This window comes from Dermacentor variabilis, chromosome 10, assembly GCF_050947875.1.
Source record: "Dermacentor variabilis isolate Ectoservices chromosome 10, ASM5094787v1, whole genome shotgun sequence".
Lineage (NCBI taxonomy): Eukaryota > Metazoa > Arthropoda > Arachnida > Ixodida > Ixodidae > Dermacentor > Dermacentor variabilis.
Window position 1 is genome coordinate 114555577 of NC_134577.1, and position 16801 is coordinate 114572377.

General features: G+C 49.9%; 16 non-coding genes and 10 pseudogenes across 16 annotated transcripts; all 26 read right to left on the reverse strand.

The window, feature by feature from the left end:
- Positions 1-386: 386 nt before the first annotated feature.
- Positions 387-504, reverse strand: LOC142561239 (5S ribosomal RNA). The gene has a single exon (XR_012823762.1). It is a non-coding gene; the product is annotated as a 5S ribosomal RNA (ribosomal RNA).
- Positions 505-1030: 526 nt separating this feature from the next.
- Positions 1031-1148, reverse strand: LOC142562940 (5S ribosomal RNA). The gene has a single exon (XR_012824250.1). It is a non-coding gene; the product is annotated as a 5S ribosomal RNA (ribosomal RNA).
- A 525-nt stretch (positions 1149-1673) lies between these two features.
- On the reverse strand, positions 1674-1792 carry LOC142562671 (5S ribosomal RNA). The gene has a single exon (XR_012823990.1). It is a non-coding gene; the product is annotated as a 5S ribosomal RNA (ribosomal RNA).
- Positions 1793-2318: 526 nt separating this feature from the next.
- Positions 2319-2437, reverse strand: LOC142562858 (5S ribosomal RNA). Its single transcript, XR_012824170.1, has one exon. It is a non-coding gene; the product is annotated as a 5S ribosomal RNA (ribosomal RNA).
- A 525-nt stretch (positions 2438-2962) lies between these two features.
- On the reverse strand, positions 2963-3081 carry LOC142562859 (5S ribosomal RNA). Its single transcript, XR_012824171.1, has one exon. It is a non-coding gene; the product is annotated as a 5S ribosomal RNA (ribosomal RNA).
- A 523-nt stretch (positions 3082-3604) lies between these two features.
- On the reverse strand, positions 3605-3722 carry LOC142562863 (5S ribosomal RNA). The gene has a single exon (XR_012824175.1). It is a non-coding gene; the product is annotated as a 5S ribosomal RNA (ribosomal RNA).
- A 525-nt stretch (positions 3723-4247) lies between these two features.
- LOC142562941 (5S ribosomal RNA) lies at positions 4248-4365 on the reverse strand. The gene has a single exon (XR_012824251.1). It is a non-coding gene; the product is annotated as a 5S ribosomal RNA (ribosomal RNA).
- A 526-nt stretch (positions 4366-4891) lies between these two features.
- LOC142561354 (5S ribosomal RNA) lies at positions 4892-5010 on the reverse strand (annotated as a pseudogene).
- Positions 5011-5535: 525 nt separating this feature from the next.
- On the reverse strand, positions 5536-5653 carry LOC142561240 (5S ribosomal RNA). Its single transcript, XR_012823763.1, has one exon. It is a non-coding gene; the product is annotated as a 5S ribosomal RNA (ribosomal RNA).
- Positions 5654-6179: 526 nt separating this feature from the next.
- On the reverse strand, positions 6180-6297 carry LOC142562942 (5S ribosomal RNA). The gene has a single exon (XR_012824252.1). It is a non-coding gene; the product is annotated as a 5S ribosomal RNA (ribosomal RNA).
- A 525-nt stretch (positions 6298-6822) lies between these two features.
- LOC142562672 (5S ribosomal RNA) lies at positions 6823-6941 on the reverse strand. The gene has a single exon (XR_012823991.1). It is a non-coding gene; the product is annotated as a 5S ribosomal RNA (ribosomal RNA).
- Positions 6942-7467: 526 nt separating this feature from the next.
- LOC142562761 (5S ribosomal RNA) lies at positions 7468-7586 on the reverse strand. Its single transcript, XR_012824074.1, has one exon. It is a non-coding gene; the product is annotated as a 5S ribosomal RNA (ribosomal RNA).
- A 526-nt stretch (positions 7587-8112) lies between these two features.
- LOC142562860 (5S ribosomal RNA) lies at positions 8113-8231 on the reverse strand. The gene has a single exon (XR_012824172.1). It is a non-coding gene; the product is annotated as a 5S ribosomal RNA (ribosomal RNA).
- Positions 8232-8756: 525 nt separating this feature from the next.
- LOC142561241 (5S ribosomal RNA) lies at positions 8757-8874 on the reverse strand. Its single transcript, XR_012823764.1, has one exon. It is a non-coding gene; the product is annotated as a 5S ribosomal RNA (ribosomal RNA).
- Positions 8875-9399: 525 nt separating this feature from the next.
- Positions 9400-9517, reverse strand: LOC142562943 (5S ribosomal RNA). Its single transcript, XR_012824253.1, has one exon. It is a non-coding gene; the product is annotated as a 5S ribosomal RNA (ribosomal RNA).
- A 524-nt stretch (positions 9518-10041) lies between these two features.
- LOC142562673 (5S ribosomal RNA) lies at positions 10042-10160 on the reverse strand. The gene has a single exon (XR_012823992.1). It is a non-coding gene; the product is annotated as a 5S ribosomal RNA (ribosomal RNA).
- Positions 10161-10687: 527 nt separating this feature from the next.
- Positions 10688-10806, reverse strand: LOC142561764 (5S ribosomal RNA; annotated as a pseudogene).
- Positions 10807-11330: 524 nt separating this feature from the next.
- Positions 11331-11449, reverse strand: LOC142561299 (5S ribosomal RNA; annotated as a pseudogene).
- A 524-nt stretch (positions 11450-11973) lies between these two features.
- On the reverse strand, positions 11974-12092 carry LOC142562548 (5S ribosomal RNA; annotated as a pseudogene).
- A 526-nt stretch (positions 12093-12618) lies between these two features.
- LOC142561568 (5S ribosomal RNA) lies at positions 12619-12737 on the reverse strand (annotated as a pseudogene).
- Positions 12738-13261: 524 nt separating this feature from the next.
- LOC142561300 (5S ribosomal RNA) lies at positions 13262-13380 on the reverse strand (annotated as a pseudogene).
- Positions 13381-13905: 525 nt separating this feature from the next.
- LOC142562017 (5S ribosomal RNA) lies at positions 13906-14024 on the reverse strand (annotated as a pseudogene).
- Positions 14025-14548: 524 nt separating this feature from the next.
- Positions 14549-14667, reverse strand: LOC142562230 (5S ribosomal RNA; annotated as a pseudogene).
- Positions 14668-15190: 523 nt separating this feature from the next.
- Positions 15191-15309, reverse strand: LOC142561206 (5S ribosomal RNA). The gene has a single exon (XR_012823731.1). It is a non-coding gene; the product is annotated as a 5S ribosomal RNA (ribosomal RNA).
- Positions 15310-15834: 525 nt separating this feature from the next.
- LOC142561747 (5S ribosomal RNA) lies at positions 15835-15953 on the reverse strand (annotated as a pseudogene).
- A 526-nt stretch (positions 15954-16479) lies between these two features.
- Positions 16480-16598, reverse strand: LOC142561569 (5S ribosomal RNA; annotated as a pseudogene).
- Positions 16599-16801: the final 203 nt, after the last annotated feature.

Below are 16801 nucleotides of genomic sequence, written 5' to 3' on the forward strand. Positions count from 1 at the left end.
CGTTTGTGGTTGTTCGCTGTATGCGTGCGTGCTAGTGCTCACAAAAACAAGAGGGCGAGCGCCACATTTTGCGCGCGTTGCAGCCCAGAAGGTGCCACTTTATTGATGCGTTGTCATTGAGCTGTATGCGGGTGTGATAAGTAAGCGGTTAGAAGCTCGTGCGACTATATTTTGCATCATTACGTATACCGCTTACCACCGTCATCATTCCGCGTACAATATCGTGTAGTGGCCTGAATATTGTTGGTGTTACACTTCGGCGTTGGCTCTACCAGCAGGCTCCAGTTGAACGTAAGTTACAGTAAATGCAACCACCCACACGTTGTGCAAATGAAAAGAAAAACAAGACGTCACAGAAGCACGCAATAAAAAAGCAAAAAGAACGGTGCCATCAGCACTCGGTGTTCCCAGGTGGTCTCCCTCCAAGTACTGACCGAGCCCAATGCTGCTTAGCTTCGGGGATCGCACGAGAACCGGCGTATTCAGCATGGTATGGCCGATGGCGAGAATGTGCTGTTTACGACTGCACCTGTATCGTGCTGCTATGTTGTGCAGTCGCCGAATGTATTGCTACAGCATACAGCACGTACGCGGCAGTCTTTCCGTGAACAATACACGCACGCGTCGTGTACGTTGATCACTCCGTTTGTGGTTGTTCGCTGCATGCGTGCGTGCTAGTGCTCACAAAAACAAGAGGGCGAGCGCCACATTTTGCGCGCGTTGCAGCCCAGAAGGTGCCACTTTATTGATGCGTTGTCATTGAGCTGTATGCGGGTGTGATAAGTAAGCGGTTAGAAGCTTGTGCGACTAAATTTTGCATCATTACGTATACCGCTTACCACCGTCATCATTCCGCGTACAATATCGTGTAGTGGCCTGAATATTGTTGGTGTTACACTTCGGCGTTGGCTCTACCAGCAGGCTCCAGTTGAACGTAAGTTACAGTAAATGCAACCACCCACACGTTGTGCAAATGAAAAAAAAAAACAAGACGTCACAGAAGCACGCAATAAAAAAGCAAAAAGAACGGTGCCATCAGCACTCGGTGTTCCCAGGTGGTCTCCCTCCAAGTACTGACCGAGCCCAATGCTGCTTAGCTTCGGGGATCGAACGAGAACCGGCGTATTCAGCATGGTATGGCCGATGGCGAGAATGTGCTGTTTACGACTGCACCTGTATCGTGCTGCTATGTTGTGAAGTCGCCGAATGTATTGCTACAGCATACAGCACGTACGCGGCAGTCTTTCCGTGAACAATACACGCACGCGTCGTGTACGTTGATCACTCCGTTTGTGGTTGTTCGCTGCATGCGTGCTTGCTAGTGCTCACAAAAACAAGAGGGCGAGCGCCACATTTTGCGCGCGTTGCAGCCCACAAGGTGCCACTTTATTGATGCGTTGTCATTGAGCTGTATGCGGGTGTGATAAGTAAGCGGTTAGAAGCTTGTGCGACTAAATTTTGCATCATTACGTATACCGCTTACCACCGTCATCATTCCGCGTACAATATCGTGTGTTGGCCGGAATATTGTTGGTGTTACACTTCGGCGTTGGCTCTACCAGCAGGCTCCAGTTGAACGTAAGTTACAGTAAATGCAACCACCCACACGTTGTGCAAATGAAAAAAAAAACAAGACGTCACAGAAGCACGCAATAAAAAAGCAAAAAGAACGGTGCCATCAGCACTCGGTGTTCCCAGGTGGTCTCCCTCCCAAGTACTGACCGAGCCCAATGCTGCTTAGCTTCGGGGATCGGACGAGAACCGGCGTATTCAGCATGGTATGGCCGATGGCGAGAATGTGCTGTTTACGACTGCACCTGTATCGTGCTGCTATGTTGTGCAGTCACCGAATGTATTGCTACAGCATACAGCACGTACGCGGCAGTCTTTCCGTGAACAATACACGCACGCGTCGTGTACGTTGATCATTCCGTTTGTGGTTGTTCGCTGCATGCGTGCGTGCTAGTGCTCACAAAAACAAGAGGGCGAGCGCCACATTTTGCGCGCCTTGCAGCCCACAAGGTGCCACTTTATTGATGCGTTGTCATTGAGCTGTATGCGGGTGTGATAAGTAAGCGGTTAGAAGCTTGTGCGACTAAATTTTGCATCATTACGTATACCGCTTACCACCGTCATCATTCCGCGTACAATATCGTGTAGTGGCCTGAATATTGTAGGTGTTACACTTCGGCGTTGGCTCTACCAGCAGGCTCCAGTTGAACGTAAGTTACAGTAAATGCAACCACCCACACGTTGTGCAAATGTAAAAAAAAAACAAGACGCCACAGAAGCACGCAATAAAAAAGCAAAAAGAACGATGCCATCAGCACTCGGTGTTCCCAGGTGGTCTCCCTCCCAAGTACTGACCGAGCCCAATGCTGCTTAGCTTCGGGGATCGAACGAGAACCGGCGTATTCAGCATGGTATGGCCGATGGCGAGAATTTGCTGTTTACGACTGCACCTGTATCGTGCTGCTATGTTGTGCAGTCGCCGAATGTATTGCTACAGCATACAGCACGTACGCGGCAGTCTTTCCGTGAACAATACACGCACGCGTCGTGTACGTTGATCACTCCGTTTGTGGTTGTTCGCTGTATGCGTGCGTGCTAGTGCTCACAAAAACAAGAGGGCGAGCGCCACATTTTGCGCGCGTTGCAGCCCAGAAGGTGCCACTTTATTGATGCGTTGTCATTGAGCTGTATGCGGGTGTGATAAGTAAGCGGTTAGAAGCTTGTGCGACTAAATTTTGCATCATTACGTATACCGCTTACCACCGTCATCATTCCGCGTACAATATCGTGTAGTGGCCTGAATATTGTTGGTGTTACACTTCGGCGTTGGCTCTACCAGCAGGCTCCAGTTGAACGTAAGTTACAGTAAATGCAACCACCCACACGTTGTGCAAATGAAAAAAAAAACAAGACGTCACAGAAGCACGCAATAAAAAAGCAAAAAGAACGATGCCATCAGCACTCGGTGTTCCCAGGTGGTCTCCCTCCCAAGTACTGACCGAGCCCAATGCTGCTTAGCTTCGGGGATCGAACGAGAACCGGCGTATTCAGCATGGTATGGCCGATGGCGAGAATGTGCTGTTTACGACTGCACCTGTATCGTGCTGCTGTGTTGTGCAGTCACCGAATGTATTGCTACAGCATACAGCACGTACGCGGCAGCCTTTCCGTGAACAATACACGCACGCGTCGTGTACGTTGATCACTCCGTTTGTGGTTGTTCGCTGCATGCGTGCGTGCTAGTGCTCACAAAAACAAGAGGGCGAGCGCCACATTTTGCGCGCGTTGCAGCCAAGAAGGTGCCACTTTATTGATGCGTTGTGATTGAGCTGTATGCGGGTGTGATAAGTAAGCGGTTAGAAGCTTGTGCGACTAAATTTCGCATCATTACGTATACCGCTTACCACCGTCATCATTCCGCGTACAATATCGTGTAGTGGCCTGAATATTGTTGGTGTTACACTTCGGCGTTAGCTCTACCAGCAGGCTCCAGTTGAACGTAAGTTACAGTAAATGCAACCACCCACACGTTGTGCAAATGAAAAAAAAAAAGACGTCACAGAAGCACGGAATAAAAAAGCAAAAAGAACGGTGCCATCAGCACTCGGTGTTCCCAGGTGGTCTCCCTCCAAGTACTGACCGAGCCCAATGCTGCTTAGCTTCGGGGATCGAACGAGAACCGGCGCATTCAGCATGGTATGGCCGATGGCGAGAATGTGCTCTTTACGACTGCACCTGTATCGTGCTGCTATGTTGTGCAGTCGCCGAATGTATTGCTACAGCATACAGCACGTACGCGGCAGTCTTTCCGTGAACAATACACGCACGCGTCGTGTACGTTGATCCCTCCGTTTGTGGTTGTTCGCTGCATGCGTGCGTGCTAGTGCTCACAAAAACAAGAGGGCGAGCGCCACATTTTGCGCGTGTTGCAGCCCAGAAGGTGCCACTTTATTGATGCGTTGTCATTGAGCTGTATGCGGGTGTGATAAGTAAGCGGTTAGAAGCTTGTGCGACTAAATTTTGCATCATTACGTATACCGCTTACCACCGTCATCATTCTGCGTACAATATCGTGTAGTGGCCTGAATATTGTTGGTGTTACACTTCGGCGTTGGCTCTACCAGCAGGCTCCAGCTGAACGTAAGTTACAGTAAATGCAACCACCCACACGTTGTGCAAATGAAAAAAAAAACAAGACGTCACAGAAGCACGCAATAAAAAAGTAAAAAGAACGGTGCCATCAGCACTCGGTGTTCCCAGGTGGTCTCCCTCCAAGTACTGACCGAGCCCAATGCTGCTTAGCTTCGGGGATCGAACGAGAACCGGCGTATTCAGCATGGTATGGCCGATGGCGAGAATGTGCTGTTTACGACTGCACCTGTATCGTGCTGCTATGGTGTGCAGTCGCCGAATGTATTGCTACAGCATACAGTACGTACGCGGCAGTCTTTCCGTGAACAATACACGCACGCGTCGTGTACGTTGATCACTCCGTTTGTGGTTGTTCGCTGCATGCGTGCGTGCTAGTGCTCACAAAAACAAGAGGGCGAGCGCCAGATCTTGCGCGCGTTGCAGCCCACAAGGTGCCACTTTATTGATGCGTTGTCATTGAGCTGTATGCGGGTGTGATAAGTAAGCGGTTAGAAGCTTGTGCGACTAAATTTTGCATCATTACGTATACCGCTTACCACCGTCATCATTCCGCGTACAAAATCGTGTAGTGGCCTGAATATTGTTGGTGTTACACTTCGGCGTTGGCTCTACCAGCAGGCTCCAGTTGAACGTAAGTTACAGTAAATGCAACCACCCACACGTTGTGCAAATGTAAAAAAAAAACAAGACGCCGCAGAAGCACGCAATAAAAAAGCAAAAAGAACGATGCCATCAGCACTCGGTGTTCCCTGGTGGTCTCCCTCCCAAGTACTGACCGAGCCCAATGCTGCTTAGCTTCGGGGATCGAACGAGAGCCGGCGTATTCAGCATGGTATGGCCGATGGCGAGAATGTGCTGTTTACGACTGCACCTGTATCGTGCTGCTATGTTGTGCAGTCGCCGAATGTATTGCTACAGCATACAGCACGTACGCGGCAGTCTTTCCGTGAACAATACACGCACGCGTCGTGTACGTTGATCACTCCGTTTGTGGTTGTTCGCTGTATGCGTGCGTGCTAGTGCTCACAAAAACAAGAGGGCGAGCGCCACATTTTGCGCGCGTTGCAGCCCAGAAGGTGCCACTTTATTGATGCGTTGTCATTGAGCTGTATGCGGGTGTGATAAGTAAGCGGTTAGAAGCTCGTGCGACTATATTTTGCATCATTACGTATACCGCTTACCACCGTCATCATTCCGCGTACAATATCGTGTAGTGGCCTGAATATTGTTGGTGTTACACTTCGGCGTTGGCTCTACCAGCAGGCTCCAGTTGAACGTAAGTTACAGTAAATGCAACCACCCACACGTTGTGCAAATGAAAAGAAAAACAAGACGTCACAGAAGCACGCAATAAAAAAGCAAAAAGAACGGTGCCATCAGCACTCGGTGTTCCCAGGTGGTCTCCCTCCAAGTACTGACCGAGCCCAATGCTGCTTAGCTTCGGGGATCGCACGAGAACCGGCGTATTCAGCATGGTATGGCCGATGGCGAGAATGTGCTGTTTACGACTGCACCTGTATCGTGCTGCTATGTTGTGCAGTCGCCGAATGTATTGCTACAGCATACAGCACGTACGCGGCAGTCTTTCCGTGAACAATACACGCACGCGTCGTGTACGTTGATCACTCCGTTTGTGGTTGTTCGCTGCATGCGTGCGTGCTAGTGCTCACAAAAACAAGAGGGCGAGCGCCACATTTTGCGCGCGTTGCAGCCCAGAAGGTGCCACTTTATTGATGCGTTGTCATTGAGCTGTATGCGGGTGTGATAAGTAAGCGGTTAGAAGCTTGTGCGACTAAATTTTGCATCATTACGTATACCGCTTACCACCGTCATCATTCCGCGTACAATATCGTGTAGTGGCCTGAATATTGTTGGTGTTACACTTCGGCGTTGGCTCTACCAGCAGGCTCCAGTTGAACGTAAGTTACAGTAAATGCAACCACCCACACGTTGTGCAAATGAAAAAAAAAAACAAGACGTCACAGAAGCACGCAATAAAAAAGCAAAAAGAACGGTGCCATCAGCACTCGGTGTTCCCAGGTGGTCTCCCTCCAAGTACTGACCGAGCCCAATGCTGCTTAGCTTCGGGGATCGAACGAGAACCGGCGTATTCAGCATGGTATGGCCGATGGCGAGAATGTGCTGTTTACGACTGCACCTGTATCGTGCTGCTATGTTGTGAAGTCGCCGAATGTATTGCTACAGCATACAGCACGTACGCGGCAGTCTTTCCGTGAACAATACACGCACGCGTCGTGTACGTTGATCACTCCGTTTGTGGTTGTTCGCTGCATGCGTGCTTGCTAGTGCTCACAAAAACAAGAGGGCGAGCGCCACATTTTGCGCGCGTTGCAGCCCACAAGGTGCCACTTTATTGATGCGTTGTCATTGAGCTGTATGCGGGTGTGATAAGTAAGCGGTTAGAAGCTTGTGCGACTAAATTTTGCATCATTACGTATACCGCTTACCACCGTCATCATTCCGCGTACAATATCGTGTGTTGGCCGGAATATTGTTGGTGTTACACTTCGGCGTTGGCTCTACCAGCAGGCTCCAGTTGAACGTAAGTTACAGTAAATGCAACCACCCACACGTTGTGCAAATGAAAAAAAAAACAAGACGTCACAGAAGCACGCAATAAAAAAGCAAAAAGAACGGTGCCATCAGCACTCGGTGTTCCCAGGTGGTCTCCCTCCCAAGTACTGACCGAGCCCAATGCTGCTTAGCTTCGGGGATCGGACGAGAACCGGCGTATTCAGCATGGTATGGCCGATGGCGAGAATGTGCTGTTTACGACTGCACCTGTATCGTGCTGCTATGTTGTGCAGTCGCCGAATGTATTGCTACAGCATACAGTACGTACGCGGCAGTCTTTCCGTGAACAATACACGCACGCGTCGTGTACGTTGATCACTCCGTTTGTGGTTGTTCGCTGCATGCGTGCGTGCTAGTGCTCACAAAAACAAGAGGGCGAGCGCCAGATCTTGCGCGCGTTGCAGCTCACAAGGTGCCACTTTATTGATGCGTTGTCATTGAGCTGTATGCGGGTGTGATAAGTAAGCGGTTAGAAGCTTGTGCGACTAAATTTTGCATCATTACGTATACCGCTTACCACCGTCATCATTCCGCGTACAAAATCGTGTAGTGGCCTCAATATTGTTGGTGTTACACTTCGGCGTTGGCTCTACCAGCAGGCTCCAGTTGAACGTAATTTACAGTATATGCAACCACCCACACGTTGTGCAAATGTAAAAAAAAAACAAGACGCCACAGAAGCACGCAATAAAAAAGCAAAAAGAACGATGCCATCAGCACTCGGTGTTCCCAGGTGGTCTCCCTCCCAAGTACTGACCGAGCCCAATGCTGCTTAGCTTCGGCGATCGAACGAGAACCGGCGTATTCAGCATGGTATGGCCGATGGCGAGAATGTGCTGTTTACGACTGCACCTGTATCGTGCTGCTATGTTGTGCAGTCGCCGAATGTATTGCTACAGCATACAGCACGTACGCGGCAGTCTTTCCGTGAACAATACACGCACGCGTCGTGTACGTTGATCACTCCGTTTGTGGTTGTTCGCTGTATGCGTGCGTGCTAGTGCTCACAAAAACAAGAGGGCGAGCGCCACATTTTGCGCGCGTTGCAGCCCAGAAGGTGCCACTTTATTGATGCGTTGTCATTGAGCTGTATGCGGGTGTGATAAGTAAGCGGTTAGAAGCTTGTGCGACTAAATTTTGCATCATTACGTATACCGCTTACCACCGTCATCATTCCGCGTACAATATCGTGTAGTGGCCTGAATATTGTTGGTGTTACACTTCGGCGTTGGCTCTACCAGCAGGCTCCAGTTGAACGTAAGTTACAGTAAATGCAACCACCCACACGTTGTGCAAATGAAAAAAAAAAACAAGACGTCACAGAAGCACGCAATAAAAAAGCAAAAAGAACGATGCCATCAGCACTCGGTGTTCCCAGGTGGTCTCCCTCCCAAGTACTGACCGAGCCCAATGCTGCTTAGCTTCGGGGATCGAACGAGAACCGGCGTATTCAGCATGGTATGGCCGATGGCGAGAATGTGCTGTTTACGACTGCACCTGTATCGTGCTGCTATGTTGTGCAGTCGCCGAATGTATTGCTACAGCATACAGCACGTACGCGGCAGTCTTTCCGTGAACAATACACGCACGCGTCGTGTACGTTGATCACTCCGTTTGTGGTTGTTCGCTGCATGCGTGCGTGCTTGTGCTCACAAAAACAAGAGGGCGAGCGCCACATTTTGCGCGCGTTGCAGCCCAGAAGGTGCCACTTTATTGATGCGTTGTCATTGAGCTGTATGCGGGTGTGATAAGTAAGCGGTTAGAAGTTTGTGCGACTAAATTTTGCATCATTACGTATACCGCTTACCACCGTCATCATTCCGCGTACAATATCGTGTAGTGGCCTGAATATTGTTGGTGTTACACTTCGGCGTTGGCTCTACCAGCAGGCTCCAGTTGAACGTAAGTTACAGTAAATGCAACCACCCACACGTTGTGCAAATGAAAAGAAAAACAAGACGTCACAGAAGCACGCAATAAAAAAGCAAAAAGAACGGTGCCATCAGCACTCGGTGTTCCCAGGTGGTCTCCCTCCAAGTACTGACCGAGCCCAATGCTGCTTAGCTTCGGGGATCGCACGAGAACCGGCGTATTCAGCATGGTATGGCCGATGGCGAGAATGTGCTGTTTACGACTGCACCTGTATCGTGCTGCTATGTTGTGCAGTCGCCGAATGTATTGCTACAGCATACAGCACGTACGCGGCAGTCTTTCCGTGAACAATACACGCACGCGTCGTGTACGTTGATCACTCCGTTTGTGGTTGTTCGCTGCATGCGTGCGTGCTAGTGCTCACAAAAACAAGAGGGCGAGCGCCACATTTTGCGCGCGTTGCAGCCCAGAAGGTGCCACTTTATTGATGCGTTGTCATTGAGCTGTATGCGGGTGTGATAAGTAAGCGGTTGGAAGCTTGTGCGACTAAATTTTGCATCATTACGTATACCGCTTACCACCGTCATCATTCCGCGTACAATATCGTGTAGTGGCCTGAATATTGTTGGTGTTACACTTCGGCGTTGGCTCTACCAGCAGGCTCCAGTTGAACGTAAGTTACAGTAAATGCAACCACCCACACGTTGTGCAAATGAAAAAAAAAACAAGACGTCACAGAAGCACGCAATAAAAAAACAAAAAGAACGGTGCCATCAGCACTCGGTGTTCCCAGGTGGTCTCCCTCCAAGTACTGACCGAGCCCAATGCTGCTTAGCTTCGGGGATCGAACGAGAACCGGCGTATTCAGCATGGTATGGCCGATGGCGAGAATGTGCTGTTTACGACTGCACCTGTATCGTGCTGCTATGTTGTGAAGTCGCCGAATGTATTGCTACAGCATACAGCACGTACGCGGCAGTCTTTCCGTGAACAATACACGCACGCGTCGTGTACGTTGATCACTCCGTTTGTGGTTGTTCGCTGCATGCGTGCTTGCTAGTGCTCACAAAAACAAGAGGGCGAGCGCCACATTTTGCGCGCGTTGCAGCCCACAAGGTGCCACTTTATTGATGCGTTGTCATTGAGCTGTATGCGGGTGTGATAAGTAAGCGGTTAGAAGCTTGTGCGACTAAATTTTGCATCATTACGTATACCGCTTACCACCGTCATCATTCCGCGTACAATATCGTGTGTTGGCCGGAATATTGTTGGTGTTACACTTCGGCGTTGGCTCTACCAGCAGGCTCCAGTTGAACGTAAGTTACAGTAAATGCAACCACCCACACGTTGTGCAAATGAAAAAAAAACAAGACGTCACAGAAGCACGCAATAAAAAAGCAAAAAGAACGGTGCCATCAGCACTCGGTGTTCCCAGGTGGTCTCCCTCCCAAGTACTGACCGAGCCCAATGCTGCTTAGCTTCGGGGATCGGACGAGAACCGGCGTATTCAGCATGGTATGGCCGATGGCGAGAATGTGCTGTTTACGACTGCACCTGTATCGTGCTGCTATGTTGTGCAGTCGCCGAATGTATTGCTACAGCATACAGTACGTACGCGGCAGTCTTTCCGTGAACAATACACGCACGCGTCGTGTACGTTGATCACTCCGTTTGTGGTTGTTCGCTGCATGCGTGCGTGCTAGTGCTCACAAAAACAAGAGGGCGAGCGCCAGATCTTGCGCGCGTTGCAGCCCACAAGGTGCCACTTTATTGATGCGTTGTCATTGAGCTGTATGCGGGTGTGATAAGTAAGCGGTTAGAAGCTTGTGCGACTAAATTTTGCATCATTACGTATACCGCTTACCACCGTCATCATTCCGCGTACAAAATCGTGTAGTGGCCTCAATATTGTTGGTGTTACACTTCGGCGTTGGCTCTACCAGCAGGCTCCAGTTGAACGTAATTTACAGTATATGCAACCACCCACACGTTGTGCAAATGTAAAAAAAAAAACAAGACGCCACAGAAGCACGCAATAAAAAAGCAAAAAGAACGATGCCATCAGCACTCGGTGTTCCCAGGTGGTCTCCCTCCCAAGTACTGACCGAGCCCAATGCTGCTTAGCTTCGGGGATCGAACGAGAACCGGCGTATTCAGCATGGTATGGCCTATGGCGAGAATGTGCTGTTTACGACTGCACCTGTATCGTGCTGCTATGTTGTGCAGTCGCCGAATGTATTGCTACAGCATACAGCACGTACGCGGCAGTCTTTCCGTGAACAATACACGCACGCGTCGTGTACGTTGATCACTCCGTTTGTGGTTGTTCGCTGCATGCGTGCGTGCTTGTGCTCACAAAAACAAGAGGGCGAGCGCCACATTTTGCGCGCGTTGCAGCCCAGAAGGTGCCACTTTATTGATGCGTTGTCATTGAGCTGTATGCGGGTGTGATAAGTAAGCGGTTAGAAGTTTGTGCGACTAAATTTTGCATCATTACGTATACCGCTTACCACCGTCATCATTCCGCGTACAATATCGTGTAGTGGCCTGAATATTGTTGGTGTTACACTTCGGCGTTGGCTCTACCAGCAGGCTCCAGTTGAACGTAAGTTACAGTAAATGCAACCACCCACACGTTGTGCAAATGAAAAAAAAACAAGGCGTCACAGAAGCACGCAATAAAAAAGCAAAAAGAACGGTGCCATCAGCACTCGGTGTTCCCAGGTGGTCCCCCTCCCAAGTACTGACCGAGCCCAATGCTGGTTAGCTTCGGGGATCGGACGAGAACCGGCGTATTCAGCATGGTATGGCCGATGGCGAGAATGTGCTGTTTACGACTGCACCTGTATCGTGCTGCTATGTCGTGCAGTCGCCGAATGTATTGCTACAGCATACAGCACGTACGCGGCAGTCTTTCCGTGAACAATACACGCACGCGTCGTGTACGTTGATCACTCCGTTTGTGGTTGTTCGCTGTATGCGTGCGTGCTAGTGCTCACAAAAACAAGAGGGCGAGCGCCACATTTTGCGCGCGTTGCAGCCCAGAAGGTGCCACTTTATTGATGCGTTGTCATTGAGCTGTATGCGGGTGTGATAAGTAAGCGGTTAGAAGCTTGTGCGACTAAATTTTGCATCATTACGTATACCGCTTACCACCGTCATCATTCCGCGTACAATATCGTGTAGTGGCCTGAATATTGTTGGTGTTACACTTCGGCGTTGGCTCTACCAGCAGGCTCCAGTTGAACGTAAGTTACAGTAAATGCAACCACCCACACGTTGTGCAAATGAAAAAAAAACAAGACGTCACAGAAGCACGCAATAAAAAAGCAAAAAGAACGATGCCATGAGCACTCGGTGTTCCCAGGTGGTCTCCTTCCCAAGTACTGACCGAGTCCAATGCTGCTTAGCTTCGGGGATCGAACGAGAACCGGCCTATTCAGCATGGTATGGCCGATGGCGAGAATGTGCTGTTTACGACTGCACCTGTATCGTGCTGCTATGTTGTGCAGTCACCGAATGTATTGCTACAGCATACAGCACGTACGCGGCAGTCTTTCCGTGAACAATACACGCACGCGTCGTGTACGTTGATCACTCCGTTTGTGGTTGTTCGCTGCATGCGTGCGTGTTAGTGCTCACAAAAACAAAAGGGCGAGCGCCACATTTTGCGCGCGTTGCAGCCCACAAGGTGCCACTTTATTGATGCGTTGTCATTGAGCTGTATGCGGGTGTGATAAGTAAGCGGTTAGAAGCTTGTGCGACTAAATTTTGCATCATTACGTATACCGCTTACCACCGTCATCATTCCGCGCACAATATCGTGCAGTGGCCTGAATATTGTTGGTGTTACACTTCGGCGTTGGCTCTACCAGCAGTCTCCAGTTGAACCTAAGTTACAGTAAATGCAAACACCCACACGTTGTGCAAATGAAAAAAAAAAACAAGAGGTCACAGAAGCACGCAATAAAAAAGCTAAAATAACGGTGCCATCAGCACTCGGTGTTCCCAGGTGGTCTCCCTCCCAAGTACTGACCGAGCCAAATGCTGCTTAGCTTCGGGGATCGGACGAGAACCGGCGTATTCAGCATGGTATGGCCGATGGCGAGAATGTGCTGTTTACGACTGCACCTGTATCGTGCTGCTATGTTGTGCAGTCGCCGAATGTATTGCTACAGCATACAGCACGTACGCGGCAGTCTTTCCGTGAACAATACACGCACGCGTCGTGTACGTTGATCACTCCGTTTGTGGTTGTTCGCTGCATGCGTGCGTGCTTGTGCTCACAAAAACAAGAGGGCGAGCGCCACATTTTGCGCGCGTTGCAGCCCACAAGGTGCCACTTTATTGATGCGTTGTCATTGAGCTGTATGCGGGTGTGATAAGTAAGCGGTTAGAAGTTTGTGCGACTAAATTTTGCATCATTACGTATACCGCTTACCACCGTCATCATTCCGCGTACAATATCGTGTAGTGGCCTGAATATTGTTGGTGTTACACTTCGGCGTTGGCTCTACCAGCAGGCTCCAGTTGAACGTAAGTTACAGTAAATGCAACCACCCACACGTTGTGCAAATGAAAAAAAAACAAGGCGTCACAGAAGCACGCAATAAAAAAGCAAAAAGAACGGTGCCATCAGCACTCGGTGTTCCCAGGTGGTCCCCCTCCCAAGTACTGACCGAGCCCAATGCTGGTTAGCTTCGGGGATCGGACGAGAACCGGCGTATTCAGCATGGTATGGCCGATGGCGAGAATGTGCTGTTTACGACTGCACCTGTATCGTGCTGCTATGTCGTGCAGTCGCCGAAAGTATTGCTACAGCATACAGCACGTACGCGGCAGTCTTTCCGTGAACAATACACGCACGCGTCGTGTACCTTGATCACTCCGTTTGTGGTTGTTCGCTGCATGCGTGCTTGCTAATGCTCACAAAAACAAGAGGGCGAGCGCCACATTTTGAGCGCGTTGCAGCCCACAAGGTGCCGCTTTATTGATGCGTTGTCATTGAGCTGTATGCGGGTGTGATAAGTAAGCGGTTAGAAGCTTGTGCGACTAAATTTTGCATCATTACGTATACCGCTTACCACCGTCATCATTCCGCGTACAATATCGTGTGTTGGCCGGAATATTGTTGGTGTTACACTTCGGCGTTGGCTCTACCAGCAGGCTCCAGTTGAACGTAAGTTACAGTAAATGCAACCACCCACAGGTTGTGCAAATGAAAAAAAAAACAAGACGTCACAGAAACACGCAATAAAAAAGCAAAAAGAACGGTGCCATCAGCACTCGGTGTTCCCAGGTGGTCCCCCTCCCAAGTACTGACCGAGCCCAATGCTGAATAGCTTCGGGGATCGGACGAGAACCGGCGTATTCAGCATGGTATGGCCGATGGCGAGAATGTGCTGTTTACGACTGCACCTGTATCGTGCTGCTGTGTTGTGCAGTCACCGAATGTATTGCTACAGCATACAGCACGTACGCGGCAGTCTTTCCGTGAACAATACACGCACGCGTCGTGTACGTTGATCACTCCGTTTGTGGTTGTTCGCTGCATGCGTGCATGCTAGTGCTCACAAAAACAAGAGGGCGAGCGCCACATTTTGCGCGCGTTGCAGCCCACAAGGTGCCACTTTATTGATGCGTTGTCATTGAGCTGTATGCGTTTGTGATAAGTAAGCGGTTAGAAGATTGTGCGACTAAATTTTGCATCATTACGTATATCGCTTACCACCGTCATCATTCCGCGCACAATATCGTGCAGTGGCCTGAATATTGTTGGTGTTACACTTCGGCGTTGGCTCTACCAGCAGTCTCCAGTTGAACCTAAGTTACAGTAAATGCAAACACCCACACGTTGTGCAAATGAAAAAAAAACAAGACGTCACAGAAGCACGCAATAAAAAAGCAAAAAGAACGGTGCCATCAGCACTCGGTGTTCCCAGGTGGTCTCCCTCCCAAGTACTGACCGAGCCAAATGCTGCTTAGCTTCGGGGTACGGACGAGAACCGGCGTATTCAGCATGATATGGCCGATGGCGAGAATGTGCTGTTTACGACTGCACCTGTATCGTGCTGCTATGTTGTGCAGTCGCCGAATGTATTGCTACAGCATACAGCACGTACGCGGCAGTCTTTCCGTGAACAATACACGCACGCGTCGTGTACGTTGATCACTTCGTTTGTGGTTGCTCGCTGCATGCGTGCGTGCTTGTGCTCACAAAAACAAGAGGGCGAGCGCCACATTTTGCGCGCGTTGCAGCCCACAAGGTGCCACTTTATTGATGCGTTGTCATTGAGCTGTATGCGGGTGTGATAAGTAAGCGGTTAGAAGCTTGTGCGACTAAATTTTGCATCATTACGTATACCGCTTACCACCGTCATCATTCCGCGTACAATATCGTGTAGTGGCCTGAATATTGTTGGTGTTACACTTCGGCGTTGGCTCTACCAGCAGGCTCCAGTTGAACGTAAGTTACAGTAAATTCAACCACCCACACGTTGTGCAAATGAAAAAAAACAATACGTCACAGAAGCACGCAATAAAAAAGCAAAAAGAACGGTGTCATCAGCACTCGGTGTTCCCAGGTGGTCTCCCTCCCAAGTACTGACCGAGCCCAATGCTGCTTAGCTTCGGGGATCGGACGAGAACCGGCGTATTCAGCATGGTATGGCCGATGGCGAGAATGTGCTGTTTACGACTGCACCTGTATCGTGCTGCTATGTCGTGCAGTCGCCGAATGTATTGCTACAGCATACAGCACGTACGCGGCAGTCTTTCCGTGAACAATACACGCACGCGTCATGTACGTTGATCACTCCGTTTGTGGTTGTTCGCTGCATGCGTGCGTGCTAGTGGTCACAAAAACAAGAGGGCGAGCCCCACATTTTGCGCGTGTTGCAGCCCTCAAGGTGCCACTTTATTGATGCGTTGTCATTGAGCTGTATGCGGGTGTGATAAGTAAGCGGTTAGAAGCTTGTGCGACTAAATTTTGCATCATTACGTATACCGCTTACCACCGTCATCATTCCTCGTACAATATCGTGCAGTGGCCTGAATATTGTTTGTGTTACACTTCGGCGTTGGCTCTACCAGCAGTCTCCAGTTGAACCTAAGTTACAGTAAATGCAAACACCCACACGTTGTGCAAATGAAAAAAAAAACAAGACGTCACAGAAGCACGCAATAAAAAAGCAAAAAGAACGGTGCCATCAGCACTCGGTGTTCCCAGGTGGTCTCCCTCCCAAGTACTGACCGAGCCCAATGCTGCTTAGCTTCGGGGATCGAACGAGAACCGGCCTATTCAGCATGGTATGGCCGATGGCGAGAATGTGCTGTTTACGACTGCACCTGTATCGTGCTGCTATGTTGTGCAGTCACCGAATGTATTGCTACAGCATACAGCACGTACGCGGCAGTCTTTCCGTGAACAATACACGCACGCGTCGTGTACGTTGATCACTCCGTTTGTGGTTGTTCGCTGCATGCGTGCGTGTTAGTGCTCACAAAAACAAAAGGGCGAGCGCCACATTTTGCGCGCGTTGCAGCCCACAAGGTGCCACTTTATTGATGCGTTGTCATTGAGCTGTATGCGGGTGTGATAAGTAAGCGGTTAGAAGCTTGTGCGACTAAATTTTGCATCATTACGTATACCGCTTACCACCGTCATCATTCCGCGCACAATATCGTGCAGTGGCCTGAATATTGTTGGTGTTACACTTCGGCGTTGGCTCTACCAGCAGTCTCCAGTTGAACCTAAGTTACAGTAAATGCAAACACCCACACGTTGTGCAAATGAAAAAAAAAAACAAGAGGTCACAGAAGCACGCAATAAAAAAGCTAAAATAACGGTGCCATCAGCACTCGGTGTTCCCAGGTGGTCTCCCTCCCAAGTACTGACCGAGCCAAATGCTGCTTAGCTTCGGGGATCGGACGAGAACCGGCGTATTCAGCATGGTATGGCCGATGGCGAGAATGTGCTGTTTACGACTGCACCTGTATCGTGCTGCTATGTTGTGCAGTCGCCGAATGTATTGCTACAGCATACAGCACGTACGCGGCAGTCTTTCCGTGAACAATACACGCACGCGTCGTGTACGTTGATCACTCCGTTTGTGGTTGTTCGCTGCATGCGTGCGTGCTTGTGCTCACAAAAACAAGAGGGCGAGCGCCA